This window comes from Hippoglossus hippoglossus, chromosome 7 (assembly GCF_009819705.1).
Source record: "Hippoglossus hippoglossus isolate fHipHip1 chromosome 7, fHipHip1.pri, whole genome shotgun sequence".
In the NCBI taxonomy this organism is placed as follows: Eukaryota; Metazoa; Chordata; class Actinopteri; order Pleuronectiformes; family Pleuronectidae; genus Hippoglossus; species Hippoglossus hippoglossus.
In genome coordinates, this window is record NC_047157.1 from 27,205,553 (window position 1) to 27,232,469 (window position 26,917).

The 26,917-nt window shown below is 43.3% G+C and overlaps 1 protein-coding gene and 1 long non-coding RNA gene across 2 annotated transcripts in view; one reads left to right on the forward strand and one right to left on the reverse strand.

The window, feature by feature from the left end:
- Window positions 1–5,229, forward strand: part of LOC117765274 — a 10,177-nt gene extending 4,948 nt beyond the window's left edge. The window contains exons 2-3 of the long non-coding RNA XR_004614540.1: window positions 581–586; window positions 5,007–5,229. This is a non-coding gene — a long non-coding RNA (uncharacterized LOC117765274). The remainder of the gene's footprint in view (window positions 1–580; window positions 587–5,006) is intronic.
- The window catches only part of LOC117765251 (IQ motif and SEC7 domain-containing protein 2-like), a 52,305-nt gene that overhangs the window by 19,432 nt on the left and 5,956 nt on the right, over window positions 1–26,917 (reverse strand).

Below are 26,917 nucleotides of genomic sequence, written 5' to 3' on the forward strand. Positions count from 1 at the left end.
GACACAGTTCATTCATAATTAGCAGATGAATCTATAATAGATGTAATTGACTCAAATCAAACCTCTCAGTCCCTGAATGAAGCTAATTAGTTGAGTTTAAATAAAAAATAAATCTGAACTGTCAGGTGTTACAAGACTTTTACAAATCACAATGACATTTTCAACAAAGTCGCAGCTTGAACAGACTTTGAGTTTATTCACAGTGACGCTGAAGGAGAAACGATCTTCTGGTAACGAAGTAATTCAGTTTTCATGTTAATGAGTTAATGATCCTAAAAACTGTAGAAACCACTCGAGCGCTCAGCTTCAGGCTGAACCTGCACCTGCTCCTCTTTTTATTTTCAGATGTTTGAAGAAGACGAACTGTACATAAACGCTTCTTTTCTGATTTATTGCGAAAAAACAAATAATTTCATCTCCTCAGACGTCGACAAACATTTCAAATCAAACAATCTGAGGAGAAAAAATACACAGAGCTTCATTTTGAGCTTTAGGTGATTTTGACTTTTCTCAGGCTGAAGCAAATTATTTAATTTATCTGATGTGTTTTTTTTATTTTGGTGTTTTACAAAGTTTAGAGAACTTTGTAAAAAATGTTAAAATTTCTGATATCGTCTCATTAAAGGAGGTTTGATGTTCAGATTCTAAACTTTAAACACAATATTTCTAAACTGTGTTATTTCTGCTCATTGACCACAGGGTTTCTCATAAGCTCATCAATATTATTCTGTTTGTGCAGTTTGATTTTGAGATATCAAAAAATCTGTTAATTAGTTGATTATCTCAACCAATAAACGTTTATTTGTTCAAGGTTGAAAAATGCGAGAATCTGCTTTTCTTTTTCTTTAACAAGATGTTTTATCACACATGTTGTTTTCTGATGTTACTTTAATGAATAATAATAATATCTGTTAGATGATGACATTAATGAGAAGCCACTTTAAATTCTCACATGTTGATTTGATGCTTCTCTTTGTTGGATAAAAATTATTTATAAAGAAATTATTAATCAAATCTTTCCATCATTTTGTGACATCTGATAAACCAAATGTCAATGACAATAATGTTTGATTAATAAAGAACCTAATTATGACATAAGGCGACAATCACACGTCAGTAAACGTGCAGAGAGGCTGCGTGCAGTCACTTCCTGTCAGCTGGTGCGTCTGCGGGTCAGTTTTCCATGTTTCTGCTGCATCAGATCATTAAAGTTTCATTAAAGTTTCAGCAGCGTGAACAGGACGAGTGACTTGAAGCTCTAAAGAGCTTTCATCCCTGTGGGAAGCTGCAGTGGCTGCTGGGTAAAGATTAGCAGATAAACCCCCGGAACACGACTTGTTTGTCCAAATGAACTCAAACACTAGAAGCAGGGAAACCACTTTAAATCAGTCGAGGTCCGTTTCCACCTCAGCCGAGCTCAGAAGTCAAGCTCTGAAATAAAATGGTGAGAATCCTGTTTGTTTGGTTTTCAGTTTCAGCCTCGTCCTGACGATCACTCGTGAACTGAACAGACAACAAGCAGCGCCCGCGAGTCAGTGCCGGTCACATCAGTCACGTCAGAATCTAAAATGGTCGCTAGCGACGCCAGGATCGGTCACATAATAAGTTCAAACCTCTGCCCCCCCCGACGACTCATGCTCCCGACAGTACTTCCTGTTTCCTGTTCTTCCGGCTTCCTGTTCCCCTCCTCCCTCAGCTTCTCGCTGCCGCTCGATGGGAAGGTGTTTGTATTCCAGTCAGGTCGCTCATAGTCCAGTTGGATCCAGTGGGTGAGCCGGAGAAGTGCTGATGTGTGTTTTCCTGAAGTGTGAATGACTTCGACCCGTTTCTCTCTCTCTCTCCTGCCGCCTCCTCCTTTGCTCACTCTCTAAGACTTTAATTGAATTATCCCTCGCTCGCTCGCTTCGCCTCCCCTTGACCTCAGCTTGAGTCGTGGGCAGATTGAGGCCGGAAGCGTAACTCGCAGATCTCCTCCACACATGTGGGATTCAAAATGACTCTTCAAGTGATTTCAGATGTTTATCAGTGAAGGTCAGAGTTGAAAGAATTCCTGAAAGGTTTGTACAAAACTTAATGATAAATCTGACCCAAACAAAGTAATTCCACACGTCTCTGTATGTGGAACACACGTCTCGGGGAAATGTTCCTTCAGTCTGATCATTTGATTATTTCTATTTTACCATATCGGACTGACACAGACCTTCACGGGTGCTGATTGACGTCAGTATGTCAGTAACATTTAGAGATTCCCTTCCTTTCTTTCAATTTGCCTTCAAAGTAAAAGCATTGTTTGTTGTTTGCTTTAAATCAAGCTGAATTACAGAGTTTTTATTTTGAAAAGTTGTGAACTTGGGTCTGAAGATTGTGTCGGTTGTTTAACAGACTCTGAAATAGTCGAGATGTGATGTATGAAAAAATAAAAGCAGTTCAGTAAATTATTCAAACAGTAATAAAAACCAGGTAGGATGAACACAAAGTTTTCTAACTTCACTCTGCACCACAGACTCTTTATGAAAAGATCTGAACACAAACTATAAAAAGTGACAGAATATTGTAGAAGACTCACTAATGACAAGGAATAATTCTGAAGTCACAGGACAAGAGAACACAACATTACAAACACACAACTTCACTATATTATATAATATGATGTAATAATAAGAGAACACAACATTACAAACACACACGTTTACAACAGGGACTGAGCTGCTTGAATTAAAAACACCACACTTGTCCACGTTGATAAATTCTTTATCCAAACTCGGAAGGTAAAAGTCTATATCTTGTTTATGAATGTTTTGTCCAGCGCCATCTTGGTTTTTTGGTGGGGGGGTGGAGCCTGACAGAGAGCTCGAGAACACGCCCAACTAGACCTGTGATCTGCCCCCATTGGACGGTACTAGCTGTCAATCAAACTGTGGTATCCACCCCCAACACATCCGGTGCTTTATGGTCTGTTTGACTCTAAATGATCATAATTCACTAAATGAACATCAGCTGTTTGAAGAAGACTTGAAACTAGAGACTGAGACAGAAACTCCTGAATGTTTCCTGACGTTATAAAGTGAGAAGTTAGATAAGATAAGTTGAACCTTTATTTATCCTCCGTAGAGGAAATTCAGAAATGACTCAGCAGCACAACAAAGTAGCAGCGCAAGGGGAAAGTATATTAAGACTAAAGATATGAATGAAAACAGAAATATTTATACAAAAGTAGAGATAATGCTAAATATACACAAGGCTGTTTAAAAAAAAAGGTGCAATATAGAGATAAGAGCAGAGTTGAGTTCATGTGCAGTTTGTCGATTCTTTGTAATATAATGAGTTCGGTTCTTTCCTGAGATATTTCAGTGTTTGATCTGTTGCTGGATGAGTCTGAGGCCGAAGTCCTTTTCTCACAGACGTCTTCGAAACAACCAGCGGATCTGAATCATCTTATTAACATGTATGAACTTTGCACTAACTTTATGTTACACAGGTAGTATGCTAACTTTGTTAGCTTAATATGATGTCAAACTTTTCACTCTATCATAACTTCCTGTGACGTTCAGTGCAAACAGGCTGAGATCCATCGCAGCAGTTCTCATTTATCAAAGAAAACTTCCAGACTGAAGTTTGGTAAATACTTCAGAGCTGAAAGTTCCCTGAAGAAAGAACTTCCTGAACTTGGCCCTTTCAGGTCACTTCTTCCTCAGTCGGTTGCTAATCGGATGAATGAGAACCGCTCACGTGCCTTTTAAGTGATTGTGTGTCTGCAAACTACAAACTTCCTCTTTCACTCAGTGTCATGTGACCACATTCGACCAACCACGAACGACTTCACTACAATAAAACAGGCAGTTTAATGAACGATTTCTTTAGAATCATAGGATTTTTTAATCTTAATCTTCATCATTCACCAGCATCATCATCATAATCCTCATTGTTTGCCACTGTCATAGTCATCGTCATGACAACATCATCACAGTTGTTAATCATCGCACATCATCACCGCCACCAGTTACATTCTCATCGTTTTCAGTGATAATAGATTTATTTTGTATTTCATACTTTTTATAGTATATTGTATATCATCCATGGTCAATCTCTTTTTTAAATAATTTACATAAGAATAAAGTCGACGGACTGAAGAATGACCATCTGTATATTTACATCATGAGACACAGAAAGAGAGAGAATCAAGAAGAAAACAGTGAACGACTGGAAACCAAAGAAAACAGCGATAAAGAGGAGGAGGAGCATGACGGGGGGGGGGGGGGTGACAGGGGAGCCTCTGTGTGTGTGTGTGTGTGTGTGTGTGTGTGTGTGTGTGTGTGTGTGTGGTCTCATGGTGACGACTTCCCACCTAAAACCTCTGTTTCGTCACATCATCCTGACTGTTGCCATGGTAACGGCTGCGAGTCCCCCCTGTGGTCATTAACCAGACGAGTCTCTGACGCCGACTTCGAGTTAAAAAGGAAAGAAAAAAGGGAACATTTTTAACTCGTGATCAAATTCGTGTCAGATTTATGGAAACGTTTCTTACTTTACAGGTTCAGTGTGTAAGATTTACATGAAAGGATCTGTTGGCAGATTGAATATAAAATAATCCTAGTGATGTTTTCACTGGTGTGTTTCATCTAAATTGTATGAATTGTTGTTTTCTTTACTTCCTTTATACTATAATACTTAATATAATTTATATTTAAATACTTTATATTTACATACTTTATATTTACATCGGGAGCAGGTCCTCTCCACGGAGGCAGCCATGTTTTTTACAGTAGCCCAGACTGGACAAACTAAACCTTTTGAGTTTCTATGACAACTGAAGCTTCCACAGGTTCTCTTTCATGTTTGGAAGGGGGGGGGTGGGGGGTGTTCAGCTGCAACATGACACTTCACCACTAGATGTCACTACATCCTACACACTGAACCTTTAATGTGTCCCGTGAACACATGGGGACGATCCAGAAGCAGCGTCATCACATGGACTCGATGTCTAAAACATTTCTATGAACTTGAAGTCACTTGTTCCAACGAGGACGCCGACGGATTCTGAATGAGCCGGAACACAGGGTGTTCACCTCTGAGCCAAAACCCTGACGAGCATTGATTTGACTATTTCTCCTGTTTGACTCTTTAAAAATCTTCCTTTGTTTGTGTCGGATAAAACAAACTGAGCGCAGGATGCACAGGACACCCGGTGGAGAGGTAACGAACTGAGCGAGTTACCGAACTGGATCATTAGACACGAAACAACGACGCAAAAGATTCAGCTCCTTGTTCCCAAAGTCGTTATATCATCACCACAGAGACCTGAAGAGTCCGTCTGTCTCCGTCTCTCTGTCTCCATCTGTCTGTCTGTCTCCATCTGTCTGTCTGTCTCTGTCTTTCTCTCTGTCTCCATCTGTCTGTCTGTCTCCATCTATCTCTCTGTCTGTCTGTCTGTCTGTCTCCGTCTCTCTGTCTCCATCTGTCTGTCTGTCTCTGTCCGTCTGTCTGTCTCTGTCTTTCTCTCTGTCTCCATCTGTCTGTCTGTCTCCATCTATCTCTCTGTCTGTCTGTCTGTCTGTCTCCGTCTCTCTGTCTCCATCTGTCTGTCTGTCTCCACCTGTCTGTCTGTCTCTGTCCGTCTGTCTGTCTGTCTGTCTGTCTGTCTGTCTCTGTCTTTCTCTCTGTCTCCATCTATCTGTCTGTCTGTCGGTCTGTCTGTCTCCGTCTCTCTGTCTGTCTCCATCTGTCTGTCTGTCTCTGTCTGTCTGTCTCCATCTATCTCTCTGTCTGTCTGTATGTCTGTCTCCATCTGTCTCTCTCCGTCTATCTGTCTGTCTGTCTCTCTCTCCGTCTGTCTGTCTGTCTCTGTCTGTCTGTCTGTCTGTCTCTCTCTCCGTCTGTCTGTCTGTCTCTGTCTGTCTGTCTGTCTGTCTCTGTCTGTCTGTCTGTCTGTCTCTCTCTCCGTCTGTCTGTCTGTCTGTCTCCGTCTCTCTGTCTCTGTCTGTCTGTCTCCATCTGTCTGTCTCTGTCTCTGTCTGTCTCTCGTCATAATGAGCTGCAGTGGAAACAGTTTTTTTGCGGAGCAGGAAAAACAAAAGTAAAAACAAAACAAGCGAACATCAATTTTTTTTACAAATTCCAATAATAATAAAAATCTTCACCATGTTTGGAGCCGACACTTTGATCTGAGCTCATCAATCAATCACATACAATCATCTCTTCTCTTATTGTGATGAAGAGATTTTCTAAAGTCAAATTGATTGTTGATGGATCCCTGGATGACCCCTGTTAGTGCAGCATGCTGGGGTGTGTGTGTGTGTGTGTGTGTGTGTGTGTGTGTGTGTGTGTGTGTGTGTGTGTGTGTGTGTGTGTGTGTGTGTGTGTGTGTCTGTGTGTGTGTGTGTGTGTGTGTGTGTGTGTGTTTAGCACCAGTGAGTCTTCAATGCATGACCTCAAATATCCAACAGGTCAGGAACCGCCTCCGTCAGAGGAGACGGTCGATGCAGCCGAGGAAAATATGAAATTATTCTTATAAGCTCATATTCAATCAACAGACCTACGTTTGTACAATATCACAGAAATGAAAAATATCACGTTAAAATAAAAAAAATAAGATCACATCTAAAACCTGATGAAAGAGAAAAAAACATTTAGCTGTTTTTCCAACTTTCCCAGAGTTGAGATCACATGATAGAACTCCTTCAGCCAATCGGATGTTACTCTCTTCACATCAGGAGGAAATGAAAAACGTCTGCTGACACTTTTTATTCTGCTGTAGAGTTTTACAGTTTCTGAAAATGTGCTAGCAACTGAAAACAACGAAGATTCTTTCCAAACTAGCATCTAATGCTAAATATTAATAGATAGAGATCCAGAGGTACAGTAGCTTAGCGCAGTAATTGTTACAAATATATGATGTTAACTATAATTAGTGCTAAAACCAATGATTTTATGTCAAATTAAACCATTTAAATTCTGGACTGAATGTCCCTGCACACACACAGAGCGCTAATGGATGCTACATAATATTTAAATAAATAGCCATGCAAAACATTAGCCTGATAAAATGCTAACTTAAAGGGTGGGATACATGTTTGAAGCGAGCTAACGGTGCAAAATATTTTCTATCTTAAGTTTTACAAGAGAATTGTTCTTAAAACTCTTCTGATTTAAAATTTCAAACATTTTTCTTAATTCACTGATTGTCACCACATCATTTTCACATCATTGCTCATCATAGTTATTTCAGTAAAAGTGCTTCGTGATCATAAACACAGGAGATTTTATTATCTAGTTAATTCTATGACGCTAAAACATGAAATATTATTGATTTCCTTGGTTTAATCTTTCTTAAACTAGCAAACAAGCTAATTTCTGCTAACAGGACTGAGACTGGTTTGGGTAAATTGCAGCATGTATTTGGCTGTAGTGCAGAGTGTGGTAGAGAATCATATATAAACTAAGGTCACATTAATCTTATGAAACATTACATTTATTTCCCTGCACACTCAGATGACAGTTACCAGGACATTTTCATCACTTCTCACGTGATTCTGACGAGTGCAGTTTCCATCGATCTGTGCAGTTTGACAGCTCAGTGATCAGGTTGCATTCGAATCAACATGTATTTAACCAATTATCACATCTAAGATCAAAACGAGAAGAAGTCGGGCGAACCTGAGGCGCTAACGGGTGTTAAAGAGACATAAAGAATGACTTGAGAGAGAGAGAGAGAGAGAGAGAGAGAGAGAGAGGGAGAGAGAGACAGAGAGAGAGAGAGACAGAGAGAGAGAGAGACAGAGAGAGAGAGAGAGAGAGAGAGAGAGAGACAGAGAGAGAGAGAGAGAGAGACAGAGAGAGAGAGAGAGAGAGAGAGAGAGAGAGAGAGAGAGAGAGAGAGAGACAGAGAGAGAGAGAGAGAGAGACAGAGAGAGAGAGAGACAGAGAGAGGGAGAGAGAGACAGAGAGAGACAGAGAGAGGGAGGGAGAGACAGAGAGAGAGAGAGAGAGAGAGAGAGAGAGAGAGAGGGAGAGAGAGAGAGAGAGAGAGAGAGAGAGAGAGAGAGAGAGAGAGAGAGAGAGAGAGAGAGAGGGAGAGAGAGAGAGAGACAGAGAGAGAGAGCGAGAGAGAGAGACAGAGAGACACAGAGAGAGAGAGAGACAGAGAGGGAGAGAGAGAGAGAGACACAGAGAGAGAGACAGAGAGAGAGAGAGAGACACAGAGAGAGAGACAGAGAGAGAGAGAGAGAGACAGAGAGAGAGAGAGAGAGAGAGACACAGAGAGAGAGACAGAGAGAGAGAGAGAGAGAGAGACAGAGAGAGAGAGAGAGAGAGAGAGAGAGAGAGACACAGAGAGAGAGAGAGAGAGAGACAGAGAGAGAGAGAGAGAGAGACAGAGAGAGAGAGAGAGAGAGACAGAGAGAGAGACACAGAGAGAGACAGAGAGAGAGAGAGAGAGAGACACAGAGAGACAGAGAGAGAGAGAGACAGAGAGAGAGAGAGAGAGAGAGAGAGAGAGACAGACAGACAGAGAGAGACAGACAGACAGAGACTGTGTTGGAAATTATTCATCAATTCTAAAACCTAAACAGAGTTTTAATGAGAAATTCACCAATAAGGATATTTGCAAAAAATAAAAGACCCAAAAAAAACCCCGTGCAATCAAGGAATTGAGTTGAACGACTCTATCAACATCTCAGACAGGAAATGAGTCCGATTTGAGAAAACTACACATTTATAAACATAAACTTGTAATTGATGGGGAATATAAAAAAAAAGCTTTTCAAGACTGAAGTCTTTGTTTTTCTGATTCATTTTAAAGATAAAACATTTTTTTCTGAATCACTGTTTTAAAAATAAATCTAAAAATAATATCATTATTTCAAGTTTTATTTTTCTCCTCAAACAGGAAACGTCACTCTCCTTGTTGATCACGTTACTTTGGATCGAAGCTCCGTCGGTTTTCAGACTCTTCATCGCTCACCGTTAAAACTCCTCACACTCAATATGAGCACACGGACAGATTCTCACACCAGATCTGAAACGAGCGTATTGCTTTTTAAAATGTACACGTTGCCAAGAGAAGCTGGAGACAGAAGTGCAGGCTCACTATGAGGAAAATATACAGTAGATACATGTGACTGTACAGCTGAGAGATGATTGGCCGATGCTCATACAGCGTTTCCACTCACAAAACATGACACTGGCTCAAGGGTCGGGGCGTCAGAGACATACAAACGCTCTGTAACTTGGCACAGGAGGACGACGCCTCCTTTTCATCTTCTTTATATTTACTTGGCACTGATTCAGAAGGACATCATTCTCTCTTTCATTTCTTTCCTTCCTGTTTCTTTCTTTTTGGAAAGGGAGGAAGAGAGGAGGAGCAGGAGGGAGTCAGAGTTTCAGAGTCAGAGTGTGTCTTCTGCAGGAAGACACAAGAGAAGAAGACACAAAGGGCTCCAGTGTTTGACCTTCATCGTCACCTCCACCAGCTTCCTCTTCCTCTGAAGCGCTGAGTGTGTTTACATGCATCGGAGTGAGTCGTGCAGAATCATTTAAAACCCAATGATCTGACCTGATCTCAGTCTGAGGGATCGAACACACAGACCAGGCCGAACAGCATCATCCTATCTGAGCGGAAATCACACCTCGAAACAAATGTCCACAATGTGTTAGTTGTGATGTGAAGATTTTAAAACTTCTGTAACCGACCAGCAGGAGCAACAACATTCAGCTTCTGCCTGAAAGAGTCAAAGACAAACTCACTCAAATTCACTGCGTTTCTATTTGTGTGTCATTTCACCTCCTCCTGATTGTTGCACAGGTCAAATTGAGGCGATGGCAAAGTCCCTGGAGACTCATTTATTCATTTCTTAGCAGAAAAATCATTTTTAACTGCAGCTTGACTCTAAAATAATAACACCAAGACGTAGCCAGGGACACATTCCACCTCCAGCCGGGCTCCGTCCTGTGCCGACGTTCATCAAACTTCAGTGTAGAAAAGGTTGTTTCAGAGACGCCCTGGTGACGGGACGTGGACACGGTGTCCTGCTGCCTGTGGTTCTTATTGTAACGTGGATATGGATCATAGAGCTTGGTCTGTGTGTGAGATCATGTCAACAAATGTTAATAATATATTTGGAATTTACGCAGTTAAAGAATAATTACAATTTAAAATATTAAAGTGGATCACTGCTACGGATCAGAGTGCAGAGTGCATGTAAACATACTCATCCAGATATTTATCTCTGAGGACAACTGCTGTGTGTGTGTGTGTGTGTGTGTGAGAGTGTGTGTGTGTGTGTGTGTGAGAGTGTGCGTGTGTGTGTGTGTGTGTGTGTGTGTGTGTGTGTGTGTGTGTGTGTGAGAGTGTGTGTGTGTGTGTGTGTGTGTGTGTGTGTGTGTGAGAGTGTGTGTGTGTGTGAGAGTGTGCGTGTGTGTGTGTGCGTGTGTGTGTGTGTGTGAGAGTGTGTGTGTGTCTTCACACATTAGGCACCAGGGTTCTCCCTAAAACTGTAACGGGGGGGGGAGAAGCACTTCAAGTGTTTTTCTTTCTCCGTCACTTTGCTGAAAACGTCTTAACTCGGCCGGTGAAGCAGATCTGAGATCAGAATCTGATCCATCATCATGATTTAGAATCTTTAACCTGCCTCAGTGCCTTTGGTACTTCTACAGAAAACCGTTGTCATATCTGGTAATTTAGCGTCGCGTGGTTCCCACTGCAGAACAGAGACATGAGCGTTCCCTGTCCGGTGACATTTAAAAGACTGAGCCTGATTCTCACTCCACTGTCGTGTTCGGGTGCAAATCGACTGTTGAACCAAGATAAGAAGCAGCTCTGAGGAGAACCCTGTTGCCGGATGTAGGAATGATGATGACCCAACAAAAGACCAGATTCATGACCCTAGTGGTGGGTCATGTGTGTCTCTCTCCAGCAGCAGGTTGTGTTTAAAGAGGACGACCTCCTCGTGATCACCTGCCGCTGCCGCTCGGACAGTTCATGAAGCGCCAGCAAACTCTGTCTCGAGTCTTCGGTCCTTCGCCCGGAGAGTTTGGTCTGATGTGGTGAAGACAAGCTGAGGACAAACCAGAGCCCTGCAGAGCTGGGGCATCCTCATCAGCTCCACGGCGCCACCTGCAGACATTCTGATGCCACCGGATCATCCTGGAGCGTGATGTCCAACACTTAATGAACTGTGTCTACCGTCGGGCTCTGGCCACAGCGTCGTCGGGGGGGGGGGGGGGGGGGTCGTGGCTTCATGCTCGGACAGGGAGGATAAACAGCTAAAGTCTGATCAGACCCAAAGTCGGGAGGAGAGACGAGGTGTGAGTTTGTTCTCAGGCGGAGGTCAAAGACCAACCGCTGTGTTTGCATGTTGCACACAAAGTGCAGACTCATGGCCGAGGTTCAGCCGAGTCACTGCATCCTGCCGAGTGAAGCAGCCGAAGCAGGGGGGACGTCTCCAGGTGTGAGACGTCTCCAGGTGTGAGACTGAGGACCAGTCCTTCAAGCTGCAGCACACTCAGTGTTCACTGTCCCACCCCGAGTGTCACAGCTTTGACAAGAACACCGAAGCTTCCAAAGAAAAAAGAACCTAAAAGCCAGCGTTGTAATTTTCTTTTAAAGGTTGAATATTTGAAGACTCAACAAACAAGCTTTTATTCTGAAAACCTTGTTCCTAAAGAAATACCGGACTTCCTCCTTTTGTTATAATTTATGCGTCGTTGATGCTGCTTCGTGATCAGAGAATAGAAAAGACAGAGGCGGCCATGGAGGGGGGGGACAGGGTGGTTCGTATCACCCCTCGATTTACCGGGGACAGTCAGGCAGGGCGGGGTCTCGCGGTCGCCCCTGGTTACCTAGAGGAGGGGCTACTGCACTCGGAGGCGGGGCAACAGAACTGATGGGCGATGTCGTCGTCTTCCTCCTCTCTGAGAGAGAGATAGACAAACAGAGACAAAGAGATAGGACAGGAGGACAGGGAGGAGAAGAGGAAGAAGACAGACAGAAAAAGAAAGGACAGGAAAGAAGAGAAGTCTGGTAATGGGTTGTTCAGTTTAAAGCTGCAGTACTGCTCTCGTCCACTAGATGTCAGTGTTTCCACATCTCTAACTGCAGGAGTGACCTCCGGTTTAAGTTTCCAGGAGGAGGTGAAGCAGCGTTCTCCACTCACGGGGAGGACGAGTGAACAGGGAGGGAGGGATGGAAGGAGAGATGGAAGGATGGAGTGATGGAAGGAAGGAGAGAAGGAAGAATGGAGAGAAGAAAGGAAGGAGGGACGGAAGGATGGAGAGAAGGAAGGAAGGAGAGATGGATGGATGGAGGGAAGGAAGGCTGGAGAGAAGGAAGGAAGGAGAGATGGAAGGATGGAGTGATGGAAGGAAGGAGAGAAGGAAGAATGGAGAGAAGAAAGGAAGGAGGGAAGGAAGGAAGGAGAGATGGAAGGCTGGAGAGAAGGAAGGATGGAGTGATGGAAGGAAGGAGAGAAGAAAGGCTGGAGAGAAGGAAGGAAGGAGAGATGGAAGGATGGAGTGATGGAAGGAAGGAGAGAAGAAAGGCTGGAGAGAAGGAAGGAAGGAGAGATGGAAGGAAGGAGAGATGGAAGGATGGAGTGATGGAAGGAAGGAGAGAAGGAAGGCTGGAGAGAAGGAAGGAAGGAGAGATGGAAGGAAGGAGAGAAGGAAGAATGGACAGAAGGAAGGATGGACAGAAGGAAGGATGGAGGGATGATGTGAGCGGAGGGGTGTACTGACAGGGAAGCCAAGCCTTCGGTCATTGTCAGACAGTTAAATTATATTTATATCTCAAATATAAACGAGAGTTAGAAACGATGAATAATGTAAAAGTCGTGTTTATCATAATGAATAGTTTTGGTTTGATGGTTTTAATTTTCAGTTTTTTCAGTTTGACTTCAAGACATTTTGAGACGTAACCTGATTATGAATCTGTTATTAATCAACATATAGAGGATACATGTGAGTTTAGAGTCAGAGACAGATGAGCTCACTCTGTCATCAGCGTGTTAGTCATCTGGTGAATCCCTCAACTGTCTGTGTGTGTGTGTGTGTGTGTGTGTGTGTGTGTGTGTGTGTGTGTGTGTGTCTGTGTGTGTGTGTGTGTGTGTGTGTGCGTGTGTGTGTGTGTGTGTGTGTGTGTGTCTATGTGTGTATTTATTTATGCACAACACCCTCTGAAAATCTTCCTCCTCTGCTGATGACGCATCCTCTCTCATCCCTCACACACACACACACACACACACACACACACACACACACACACACACACACACACTGTGTTTAAATTTGACTGCAGCACTAATCTGCAGATGAGTTAAATCTTCCTCCTCCGTCACTTTGCAGTGAAAATGTGAAAATCCAAACTTTTCTGTCTGGTTGAAAAATCTTTGACGTCAAACTGGACAAATATCAGATAAATGCTGTGTTTGATTAAATTGTTGTTTTGTGCAGATGAGCTCTGACCAATGACTGTAAAACAAATATGGACGACATGACAACTCCACTTAAGTGAAGCCAAAACACTGCGATCGCCCCCTGGTGGCTGGCGGCAGTACAGGTTGTAAACCCTGGCTTCTCCGTGTTAGCAGATGGGACGTGGACCAAACAAAAACATTTCTCACTACAGTCAGAGAATCTGACTCCAAATGACAGGTATCACCACTAGGTGGCAGCATTTGTATTCAAGATACTTCAGCTTCATGTTTGTCTAACAGGAGGAAGTGGAGACATGTCGTCCGGCTTCATATCATATTCAGTTGATTTAATTACAGTCACTGATCATCATGGTTTCAACACGACAAAGTAAAAAGTGCTGATGACACATCAGTGCACATACTACCTGTCACTTCACAGTAAAAGCCTCCTGTGGGTTTGTTAGTGATAAGCTTTTAATTTGAAGCAGCAGCATTATGAAATAGCTTTAGCAGCAGACAGGATTTGAAAGAGTTCAGGTCTCCCAGTGACACCAGTGTGACGAGCAGCGTGTTCACAGAGACCAACACAGGAACCTATTTAACATTTAAAACAACCTAAGGCTTGATATTAAACTCATTTTCAGTTTTAATAATTCATTTATATCTGAAACTTACTTTAAATTAACATGTTGAGATGATTCAGAAACAAATGTGAAGTTGTGATGAATCCGAAATTCCATAAATTAATTTAAATATTATTATTATAACATTTTTACTCATTTAAGAGTTTATTAGGTTTGTGTTTGTTTTACTCATTTGCCTCTTTATGGATATTTTATTAGTGATTATTATACATTTTTTTAGCACTGAACTGAACATTCAGGATAAAAACTTAAAACATCTAAGTCATAACTCAGACTATTTTGTGAATAGAATAAATAGGAGGGTGAGGAGGAAGAGGAGGGTGAGGAGGAGGATGAGGAGGAAGAGGAGGGGAGGAGGAGGATGAGGAGGAAGAGGGTGAGGAAGAGGGGAGGGGAGCGACTGGGGAGGCTGCTTCACTTTCACTGCTGTTTCCTATGTGTGTGAATGGTTGATGGAGACAGTGTGTGTGTGTGTGTGTGTGTGTGTGTGTGTGTGTGTGTGTGTGTGTGTGTGGGGGGGGGGGGGGGGGTGGTAGCAGTAAAGAGTCTTGTAGGTGGGGGGGAGGCAAGGTGTGTGTGTGTGTGGGGGGGGGAGCAGGTGAGGTCGGATGTGAAGCCAAAACGCATTTATATAATTAATATTGATGATATTTTCCCTCCTGGTCGTCCCTGCAGTAAATGAACCTTAAGTTTAAATCACACGTCTCTTTACATGAATCTTTAAAATGCATTTAAACACCATCGTGCTGCTGATGATGTAACAAAGACGTGTAGAGCAGCTTGACAAAGCTCAAGAAGTTTTCTTTGTAGACATTAAAAATAATAACTTAATTATTACGTTAGAAAGAAAAGCAGCAAATCTTTGGAGTTTCCTTCTAATAAATTAAAACTCTATAAAGTATTTTAAGATGTAAATAACGAATCTCTCACAGTAACAAGTTGTTTCTTTATTCTAATCAGCAGAATCTTCTCTGTGAGTTGATTCAGTTTTGTCTGTTTGTGTCTCTCAGACTCAAACAAGCTGTAAATCACATTTCAGGGTCTGGACTTTAATGTGTTGTGATTCAAATTGAATTGAATACCTTTTATTTTAGTTCATTTATTTTTCGCCGTGGATTCTGTGGAGCACTAAAGTCACTATCACATTATTATATGAGTGCGTTTGGGGTCACGACCCTCGGGGACGGGTGGAGTGGACGGAGGCTCTGGAGGAGAGGGGGGGGACTCTGGCCCTTACCTTGCCTGCTCGTGGTGCTTGGCGGGGGGCAGGGCGCAGGGAGGCTTGGGCAGGCGGAGGCGCGCGGGACAGCAGTACTGATGGTAGGTGGCGTGGCTGTTAGGAGGTAGGCTGGAGGAGTAGAGAGAGGAGGAGGAGGAGGTGGAGGAAGGAGTGGTGATGCTAGTAGGGTTGTTGGAGGAACGACAAGAGGTGGTGGTGGTAGAACAGGAGGAATAAGACCTGACAGAGAGAGAGAGAGAGGGAGGGAGAGAGAGAGGGGGAGAGAGAGAGAGAGAGAGAGAGAGAGAGAGAGAGAGAGAGAAAGAAAGAGAGAGGGAGAGAAAGAGAGAGAGAGAGAGAGGGAGAGAGAGAGAGAGAGAGAGAGAGAGAGAGAGAGAGAGAGAGAGAGAAAGCGAGGGAGAGAGAGAGAGAGAGAGAGAAAGAGAAAGAGAAAGAGAGAGAAAGAGAGAGAGAGAGGGAGAGAGAGAGAGGGAGAGAGAGGGAGAAAAAAGAGAGAAAAATAAAGTCAAGAGAGAAACAGAGAAAGAAAGACAACAACAACAACAGACACGCACACATAAACAAACACCGTTAGCACAGTTAGCATTACAGCACACTGTCAGCACTAGCTTAGCAGCGTTAGCAAACAAATATGGCTCGTAGTGTTAAAGCAAACAGCACATTCAAATCTATCAGCTTTAGCTTAGCACACAATAATCAACAGCAGCATAGCATTAGCACACACAGCTAATAGGTTTAGCCTTTAGTTAGCATGTCTTATCGTGTTAGCGTTACCTTAGCACACAATATTGAAAGCAGCATAGCATTAGCACACACTTTAGCATGTTTTATCGTGTTAGCATTACCTTAGCAAACAATGTTAACAGGAGCATTGCATTAGCACACACTTACAGCTTTAGCATGTCTTATCATGTTAGCATTACCATAGCACACAATAATTAACAGCAGCATAGCATAAGCACACGCTTACAGCTTAGCATGTAGTTAGCATGTCTTATCGTGTTAGCGTTACCTTAGCACAGAAGCATACAGAAGTTAGTACCGAGTCTAAACTACTCCCACCAGCATACCACATGAACATACAATCACAAGTGTTAGCTTAGCATAGTAGAACACGCAGAACTTTAGCTCAAGGTTAGCGCACAGTCAATCTGAGCGGTTAGCACGAGCAGTTAGCACCACAGCGGTACATGTACAGTGAGTCAGGAGAGGGAGGATGATGCACACATAGACTTTACTGCGTTTTCAGAGGGACAGAGGAAGGACGCTCACGTCCTGCTAACTGTGCTAACTGATTAGCCTCTTGGCTGCTAACGCGTAGCAGTGACAACCGAACGCCACGTGAACGAACGACAGTTAAAGGGCAGGTTTCCGTGCCTGATGATTTAGTGCTGATGTCTGTCACGGGCCTCGCACCAATGACCTTGCAGCTACAGGACGGATCCGCTAACCGCTCGCTGAACCCCCCCGCCACTGACTGTCCAATCACTGAGGAGTCGCACTGGGTGCACTGTGAGGTCACGTCTGCTCCTGTCAGCCATTGCTGTGATGAAGCTGGAGATGGGACGCTCCCTATTTATACTCGAGGTCAATGGTCAAAATAGTGATTTAATAAATTGTCACAACCAATTAGAACTACGTTAATCACAGCTGGTAGTTTATATGAATTAGGATAAAAAGATTTCAATATTATATCGTTACTGCTTTCTTATATTATAGAACACTTACATACATGTAAAACCAGTATATCAACACTGCACCGTGTAATGTAGTCGTAAGCACATACAAGAGTTTATCAATATGTTTGTTAACAAGAAAAACTTCAGCTCAACAAGAAGCTACTGAACAAACAGATAATGAACAACAATATAGAAAAGAGGAACAAAAACATAACTTTAAACTATAGAGCCCGACTTTCACAGACAGCATCTGTGTTTGCTGATATGAAAACTTTTAAGACAAGTTGAAGTAGTTTGTTGTATTTGTGTTTTCTCTTTTTTTAAAGGTATTTAGAATAAAGTTAATGGTTTAACTGTGAGATATCGATCCTCAATTAAACGTCTCTGTCATGAAGGTTTGATAACGACATCTTAAGATATTTAATTATCTCACTCTCAGATGTCGATGTCAGAATCGAAGCCCAAACATCCATTTGTTAGAAAAAGTCAGAAAACATTGCACCAGCACTTTTATCTACTTACAGCTATATTACATTGTTATAATCATCATCCTATTACATGTTAATATACTGTTAATAAATACCTGTGACCGAACAGGACACAACATTCTGACTGTTCACAGACACAAAGAAAATCAAGGAACAGCTTAAAGTAAAAGTCAACGGACGTAAACTCTGCTCCCACGTGAAACACAGCTGATCCGCCCGTGAGTGTTTTCCTGTGACCTTAGATTTGACCCCAGCGCCTCGTGTGTTGACACAGTTTTAACAGCTGACATGTGTAACGGAGGATGTGGGAGCGGTGATGTTTGGACTGAGAGCCCAGCTCCGCCCGAGGAGCCGCGTCCACGCCTCAGCGAGCGCAGACCTCATTCCTCACATTTCATCCTGCTGGTTGTGATGTGACGGCTCGCTGGTCTGCGGCACGCTCGCTGTCATTCTGCACGGCTGCAGGCGGGATGTGCGCCACATGAACGCACACTGTGACACGGCGCTGGACATGCAGTGTAAAGCCAGACACACACACACACACACACACACAGACACACACACTGTAACGCCCTGCTGACCCTGGGAGCCGCTACGAGCTGAAGTTGACTGTCGCTGCACTGAACTCATTCACACCACATGATGAATAAAATAATGATATAAACGGTTGATTTGAGAGAAGTTAAGATCAGATAATCCTTTAGTTTACTGGAACGTTTTTGAGTAAACCTGCTGACAAACCAACCAGTGGAGGTAATAAATCAGAGCGATGACTAGATTCAAAAGTGAAAAACAAAACCTGGTTGACTCGACGTGTCCATTTCTACAGTTCCTCTCTCCCCCTGTCTCCTGTCTCCTGTCTCCTGTCTCCTGTCTCCTGTCTCCTCTCTCCCCCTGTCTCCTGTCTCCTGTCTCCTGTCTCGTCTTCACTGTGTCGATCAGCATTAGAGGCAGGAATCTAAACTTTCTTTTTTTCATGTGGTCAAATTGCTCACAGATCAGAGACAAAATCAAATATCCTGTGATGAGGGGTCACAGAGAACCGGCGAGCAGACGGTGGGTGGTCCAATGAGATCTGGATCATAAGATCTCTGGTTCCTGCAGGTTAACGTCTCAGGTCTGAGATATTTCACTTGAATTTGAACAATCAACATATTTTCACATTCAACCTGCAGCGGGTCAGAGTGGGCGTGTCCATACGTGGCCCAGGACGTTCAAACAGTGAAAAGACTCGTCAGCGATCAGATCTCAGGTCAGAAAACAGGACTCGATCAGACCTGAACGCATCACTCAGGTCGGGTGTTACTACCAGGTGTGAACGGGGTACACGTGACCCACTCAAAGGTCGGAAACCTCTGGATAACATCTGTCTCTTCGTTTATCTCCCCTTTAAAACACACGTTCTTCCTTCTCTCCCTCCTCAGTAAGAATAAAGCCCCTCCCTCACCCCTCTCCCCCCTCCACTCTGCCTCTATCTTGTATGAGTATGAAGTGAGAGCTTCACCACTGCAGGAGCCGTTCATTACCATACTGCTACTACACTGCAGAGGGCGAGAGACAGAGGAAATGAGAGAGAGAGAGAGGGGCTGCAGGATGTGACACAGGTCAGACGACGATCAACCGTTATTACACAATCAATAATCAATAGATGCTGATAATTAAGTGCTGCTCTTTAATGACATCATGGTGGAAGTCATTTGTCACTTCAGTCTCACACCTGTCGTGTTGCGACTGTTTAATGTAAATCGACCCAAAGCAGACGAGAGGTTCCTGCCAGCAGAGGGCGCTAAAGATACAAACAATCAGGAAATAGTTATTTAACGACAACTGAGATGATTGACAGGGATATTTTTTGTTTGTTTCTTTTTTGTGAGCCAGACGGACAGTACTGATAATAATAATAAATATATCTTAAACTCACCGAACCCAAATCTTAAACTAACGTAGTCTCTTTCACGATCAAGCTTAGTCTCTTGCCCCTTAACACCTCTCTCTCCTTCTCCGTGATCATTTCATCAGTCACTCTCTCACACACACACACACACACACACACACACACACACACACACACACACACACACACACACACACACACACACACACACACACACGCACACACACACACACACACACGAACACACCATCTTTATTTATATTCCTTGCTTTGTACAAGCTAATCAACAAGCTCCTGCTTTCACACAGTGATTCTGCTTTATGTGAAGTCATGAATCCAAAACAGTGTAAATAAAGTTCTGTGACTTTGAACAACAAAGACTTTGAAAAGGTAAAATCAACAGATCAGACATGACTTCACGTACTGAGACATTCAAATATATTCACGTCAACTTTTTCATATCATTAAATAAAATAAAATTGAACAAAACCTACACAAAGGACTTGTCCCCTCATTACCCATCATCCTCTCTGCCTGTCCTCGGCTAGACTGTCAGATTACAGCCCGCTCTAATCTGATTACAATCTCATTAGGTCATCTAATGTCCGCCTGTCGCTGAGTCACTGCCACACACATCACCAGACAGCCTGTCGTAACACATCGCGCGCACACACACACACACACACACACACACACACACACACACACACACACACACACACACACACACACACACACACACACACACACACACACACACACACACACACACACACACACACACACACACACACACACACACACCACCAGACAGCCTGTCATAACACACACAGATTAATCTATGATTTTCCACATCAGGTTGTTTTATCATCACTGTAACGATTCTGAAAACGAGACTGTGGTACCAGTCGACCCCAACATGAGATACGCTGATATCTTTACACGCATCAGGTCAATAACGGAGTAAAGGCTCATTAATGTGCATTAAAACATCCACTAGAGGGCAGCTCAGAGTCAAACGTTTCTGACGACAAACATATTAACTGTGGAGGAAACTAATATAAGGTCAGAATATACCAATAAGTGTGTTTGTGTGTGTGTTTGTGTGTGTGTGTGTGTTTGTGTGTGTGTGTGTGTGTGTGTGTGTGTGTGTGTGTGTGTGTGTTAACAGCCTCTAATAGCTCGACTGAAGGAAGAAGGAATTAATGTCACTTAGTGTCAGTCATCTGAACGGACATTAATTGACATCAACTCATCAATTAATCATCCAATCAGATGTTATTACTTGTCACCGCTGTCTGACACGATGTATGAGACGGTGACCGGTGGGGAGCGACTGTCACCAGGAGCCAGAGCTGGACTAACCAGACGAGCATCTAGAGACACAACGAGGGACGGGATGAGACAGAGACAATCCTGAAGAGAACAAACAACCTTAGTTCAATCTGTTGTTCAACAGAACCAGAGAGAGAGAAGCTTGGTTTCTTGAAACCAGAAGTAACCATATATGGAGGAGCAGGGGGTGGAGCCTGACTGAGAGCTCGAGGACACGCCCACCTACACCTGCCATCTGCACCCATTGGACGGTACTAGCTGTCAATCACACCGTGGTATCCCCCCCCCCAACACATCCGGTGCTTTATGGTCTGTTTGACTCTAAATGATCATAATTCACTAAATGAACATCAGCTGTTTGAAGAAGACTTGAAACTAGAGACTGAGACAGAAACTCCTGAATGTTTCCTGACGTTATAAAGTGAGAAGTAGAGTCACTTTCTATAGACTTCTATAGAAACTACCAGAGGAGTCGCCCCCTGCTGGTCACTACACACACGTGTACAGGATGCGCATTTGTTTCACTTTCTCGAGTCTTCGTCCCTGTTTTTAAAACATGGTTTTATTTCCGGTCTCTGGTCGTGACTCTTGTATGTTGCAGACACAGACTGAAGTGAGGCAGATTAACACAGAGTCAACTGAGCGAGAGACGCTGCACTTCAGCTGCAGCCGCTCCAGAAAGGAGGCCATGCCAACACTGTTGTTAAGGGCAACCGTTGCAAATGAAGAAATATGTTGTCACGGTAACAAGGACTGCGTGTGTGTGTGTTTTAAATAGATCCTCCACCGCTGCTGCACAAAGGTGATTTACTGTGTCCAATAGCTTACACACACACACACACACACACACACACACACACAGACACACACACACACACACACGCCGTAAAAAATCTCCATGAAATCTAAATCTATCAAAGCATGAAAATTAGAAATGATTTTAAATTCCAGGCGTCCGTGTGCAGATGGTGTGAAGTGAAGTTATATTTAGTTCTACTTCTAAAAACTGTTTTGTTGTCCATTGACTTTACGTATTTCCTTATTTAATCGATGACACTGTTTGTGTTACTTTAGAAAGCTACATGTTAAAGCTCCGACAAGGAACCTTTCTGTTTCTGTGATTCTGATGGAAATTCAACCTGCTTCATTGTGACTAACGTGAATTCCCTCTGGAGACAGAACGTGAGGAGCTGTAGCTCCGAGCAACAGTGTTTGGAAACGATGTCCGCGGCTGTGCATCAGCTGTTGTTAGGGCTAACTGGTTAGCATGCTAACTTCAGCAGAAGCAAAACTAGCTTGGTATGTAAACAGCTGCTAATGCTAACGTTCTTTATTGATGTTTATTTACATCTGTACAAAGTTTTAAAGAATTCTGAGTTTCGTTAGTGAGAAGATCTGAGCAGGAAACTGCATTAAAACCATGTCAGAGAGGGCGTGTTCTTCCTCCCCTGGATGAACACACACACGCTCGACACACACACACACACACACACACACACACACACACACACACACACACACACACACACACACACACACACACACAGTTGGACCTCAGGGTGTTGTCCTGCGGCTTGGCTCTGAGAGGTAATTCATCACCTCACCATTCATATCAGCCTAGTTTCCCCTGCAGCGCGCGCACACACACACACACACACACACACACACACACACACACATACACACAAATAATAAAACACATACACTCACAGACACAGGTGCTGCTGATATTTAACTACAGTGCAGCTCCATTCAACAAGCCTGCGGTACTCAGCACTGCTGCAGCCGACACACACACACACACACACACACACACACACACACACACACACACACACACACACACACACACACACACACACACACACACACAGACACACACACACACACACACACACAGACACACACACAGACGCACACACACACACACACAGACGCACACACACACACACACACACACAGACGCGCACACACACACACACACACACACACACACACACACACACACACACACACACACACACACACACACACACACACAACACAGACACACACACAGACGCACACACACACACACACAGCTTTGTATTGAGTTTATCCGTCAGGACTTTGTTTGCAGCTGTTTGTTATTTTTGAGAAACTCTTTCCGTTTCCCTCTAGTGGTCAATAAACCAGTTATTTCAGGTTTAGACGTCGATGTTTGTATGACGTCGACAACTGTTTGGATTGTGATGCCCCCTGGTGGTTGGAAATTACAGAATTTGCATGTTTAAACTGTGTTTGCACTGAGAGGAAGACTCTTAGAAACAACTCCCATGATCCCACGCTGCTTCACCACGTAAACAAACTCCGTCTGTTGTTATTGTTTTTGACAGAATGTTACATAAATAAAATAAATAAATAAAAGTGACGTACATCCCAGAGTGTAATGAACACTGCAGCCTCAAGGGGACGCTCTCTGTGGAGCTCGAGCACCTGACATCAGCTGATCGCTCCCTGTTGTTACAGGTGAGGAGTTTACGTCACTTTGCTGCTGCAGTGACCCAGTTCCCCTGATTCATATTTCAATCTGATCTGATCTGATCTGATCTGATCTGATCTGATCCAACAGCAGATCTCCCTGGTGCCTGGTGAGGCTGAATGGTTCCTGCTCTCCGTCTCCTCCATGTTAAGCGTGGTGTAGAGTGTCGGCTCTAATCAACCAGGTGTGTGTGCACCTGCTGTCGCTGACACATTAAAGTGCTTCTCATTCTGTCAGAACACACGTCTCATCTTTAAAACCACTTTCAGGCTTCGTTCGCTGTAAAGGATTCTTGAAATCATCTGAATCAACGTCTCGCAGCAGCAGCTCCGGCACAGGCAGTGAGCAGCAGCTGAGTTTGAGCGTGTTGGTCGTGGTAGAGAGTCAAGAGTTCATCACAATTCATGGACTGTTGTTGAATGTGGTGGAAAAACAAATGAAATACTGACAAACACTTGTGACATTACTATAGATGTAATCAGATTGTTGCTCTACTGCCCCCTATCTTTCCTCCCGCCCGTCGACCTGCACACAGAGTTTGGACTTTTGTCTAATACCATATTAATAAGTGACCGTATTTGTAGGAGCGGGACTTTATTTAGTCCCGACATTCACACACGTAAAAACCAAACTCGTTCGTATGATTACTGATGAGCCTTTCTGTTCCACACGCACAACCGCAGATCTTTAACACGAGGCTGAGACGAGGAGCTCAAACACGATCTCCCCTTCTCGCTCGGAACGTCTCAGCAGCGCCCGACAGTCGCTTGTTTGAGAGCTCGAGACGTTGGAGGCGGGGACAGTGGCTGATGCTCCCCTCCTTTGATTGGTCACTGAGAACGCTCCAGTTCTCGGCCTCGCTCTGATCTTCTCTCATTTTTCTAAATATACAGGTTGCAATGATATAAATAGAAACAAATTATATATATATCAGAAGATCAAGTTGAAATCAACTAATCAATAATTCACTAACAGTTCTAATGAAATACGACTGGAGGCTGCGTCTGTGTCTGCCCCCCCCCCCCCCCCCCCCCCCACCCCCTCATTACTTTCAAACTGATGCTGATAATTATACAGAGAGAAATCATCAGGGAAAATGGACCAGCATGCATTGCAGCTGATTGACAGGTGGAGCGTGACTACAACACTCCTGCTCTCTGTCTCCGCCCACACGCGTGAGCCAACACTCAACACAACAAGCGAACTGATTTCCACAGGCATCATGGGAAATGTAGTAAATTAGTAACTGTGTGACACACATGATGCTGTCGACATTCCACAGTGACACAGCTGGCAGCTTTTTTTTCCCAGCATGCAGTGCAACGGTCCTCTCGTGTTTTGCAGTAGCGTGGATGGATTACTGGCGATGTCATCAGACCGAGACACAGCAGCAGACATTTTCTAACAACGACACAGGAAAACTGTGCTGCCGCCCTCGATACACACACACACACACGCACACACACACACACACACACACACACACACACACACACACACACACACACACACACACACACACACACACACACTCAGCATGGCCCAGTTTCCAGTGGGCTGTGATACGATCCCTGGTTTGAGGTGTCGAAGTGAGAAGACTGACGACATCAGTGATTCGTTCCTCAAACTGAAGGAGACGTGTAGCAGACGTATGAAAAAGCTTAAACCTCCTGATGTCGACACTGATCCATGAACGTGAGACTGGGTGAAGGTCAGGGGGGTCAGTTATTTTACAGAGATGCAGTTTGATCCATATCTATCTTCTATTTCCTGTCTCACATCTGGAGAACCGTTCGTCAGCGTCACACTTGTGTGTTGTTCAGGGTCCAGTGAAGTTCAGTGCTGAATTTGATGCGATACAATATTAATAAACTTTGAATAACCAGCGCTCTGTAGCGGCGGCAGCACGGACTCATCAACATACGTCACGTTGTCCATCATGACCACATGTTGTCGTTGTTGTTCATTAGTACGACAACTTAAGCTAAACTGAATATGAATCCAGCAGCAGGTCTTTATTTGTCGCGGATCGATTACTGCAGCTCCCTTTTACCTTTTCAGAAAGAAAACCAGCGTCAGCACAGGAAAAGAAAACGTTCCAGACAAACAGGTTTACGACGGACACTGACCTGACGTCCACTAACGCTGTGACTCTGTTTAAAAATACAAACTTTTTGAATGTAAAATAAAATATTTGAACAGTAACGACCTGTTAAGCTGAAAAAATTCAAATGAGACATATTCTGTTCATCTTTAGGTTGATAATTGTATTCGTGTTTTGAGTGTGTATGACTCTAATGCTGCAGCTCCTCTTTTCAGCCTCTGCTCTTAAACTCAAACATCTCCTCTACGTTTGCTTCTGCAGTTTCTAACTCTGCTGTTCAGTGTAGAGCTGGACAGATGCAGCGTGAAATAAAACTCACGTCTTTACATCATCCGGCTGCCAGAATATTCTCTGAGCCATCTGTGATCCGCGAGGGCTGCTGCCAAATATCAGCTTTTACAACAGGACTTCACAGGCTGATTAATACGCTTTTATGTAACTAAACGTTTACAAATGAACACGTATTAAAGCACTTCACAGTCAGGTGAACACACACACACACACACACACACACACACACACACACACACACACACACACACACACACACACACACACACACACACACACACACACACACACACACACAAAGTGGATGGGAACAGAATATTCATCTGATTTCAGTGTCATGTTCTCTTCAGGTCGTGTTGAACTGTTATTTTATGTATTTGTTTAAAAATAAACTTTTAACAAAATATTACAAAATAAGAAAAAGTCGTCAAATGCAGCCGTACAACAATTTTTTCCAAAATATATTAGAATAAAGTAGAAAACACTGAATATGGCTTTTTCATACGTGTTTTGATATCAACTGTGAAAAAACATTATACGAGCCTCAGTGCTAAATAAATGACTTGAGCCAAACTGATTTCTGGTTGAGATGCTGATTCCGATCTGTCGACTGACAAATGCATATTTAAAAAAAAATCCAATGTCATTATCATCAAGAAAATTGAGAAAATAAACTGCATCTTTTCTGCAGCGTTTATTCTGTAAAATAAACCAATACATGAGTCAGGTTGGATTCATGACTTCTTAAAGGATGAAGAACTAAAGTCAGAGGTTCGAGGCTCAGGACGATTTACAGCCTCAGAATCAAAGTGTTGGACAAACTGATTTTCAACAACACAAAACTTTGAAGACTCACACAGTGAACAAACAAACTCTGTCTGTTCAAACGATGAAACACTTCATTGGCTTCTTCTTCACAGCGATGGCCGCTGAGGCTCATGGGTATTGTAGTTTCACCATCCAACATATGTTGCTCAGGAACTGACGAGTGCAGGAAAAGCTTATGAGACAATCATAAACTTTTCTGTGTCTATGATAATAGTTTGGCAGGTTTGGGTCTCGGACACTAAACCAAACAGCTACAAATATGAACCTATAATATCATCAAATCATCAGGAGGTTCCAGTGTTTCTATTCTATAACTTCCTGCTTCGTGCTCACGACTCGTGAGATCCGACGCTCGGACCTGATTCAGTTTGTCACCGAAGAACGACTCCACTGACAAATGTCTGTATGAAGACTGAAGATGAAAATCTCTCAACATTTTCCTGTTTGATTTATTTTTACTTCACCTAAAACTAAATTTAACACACTC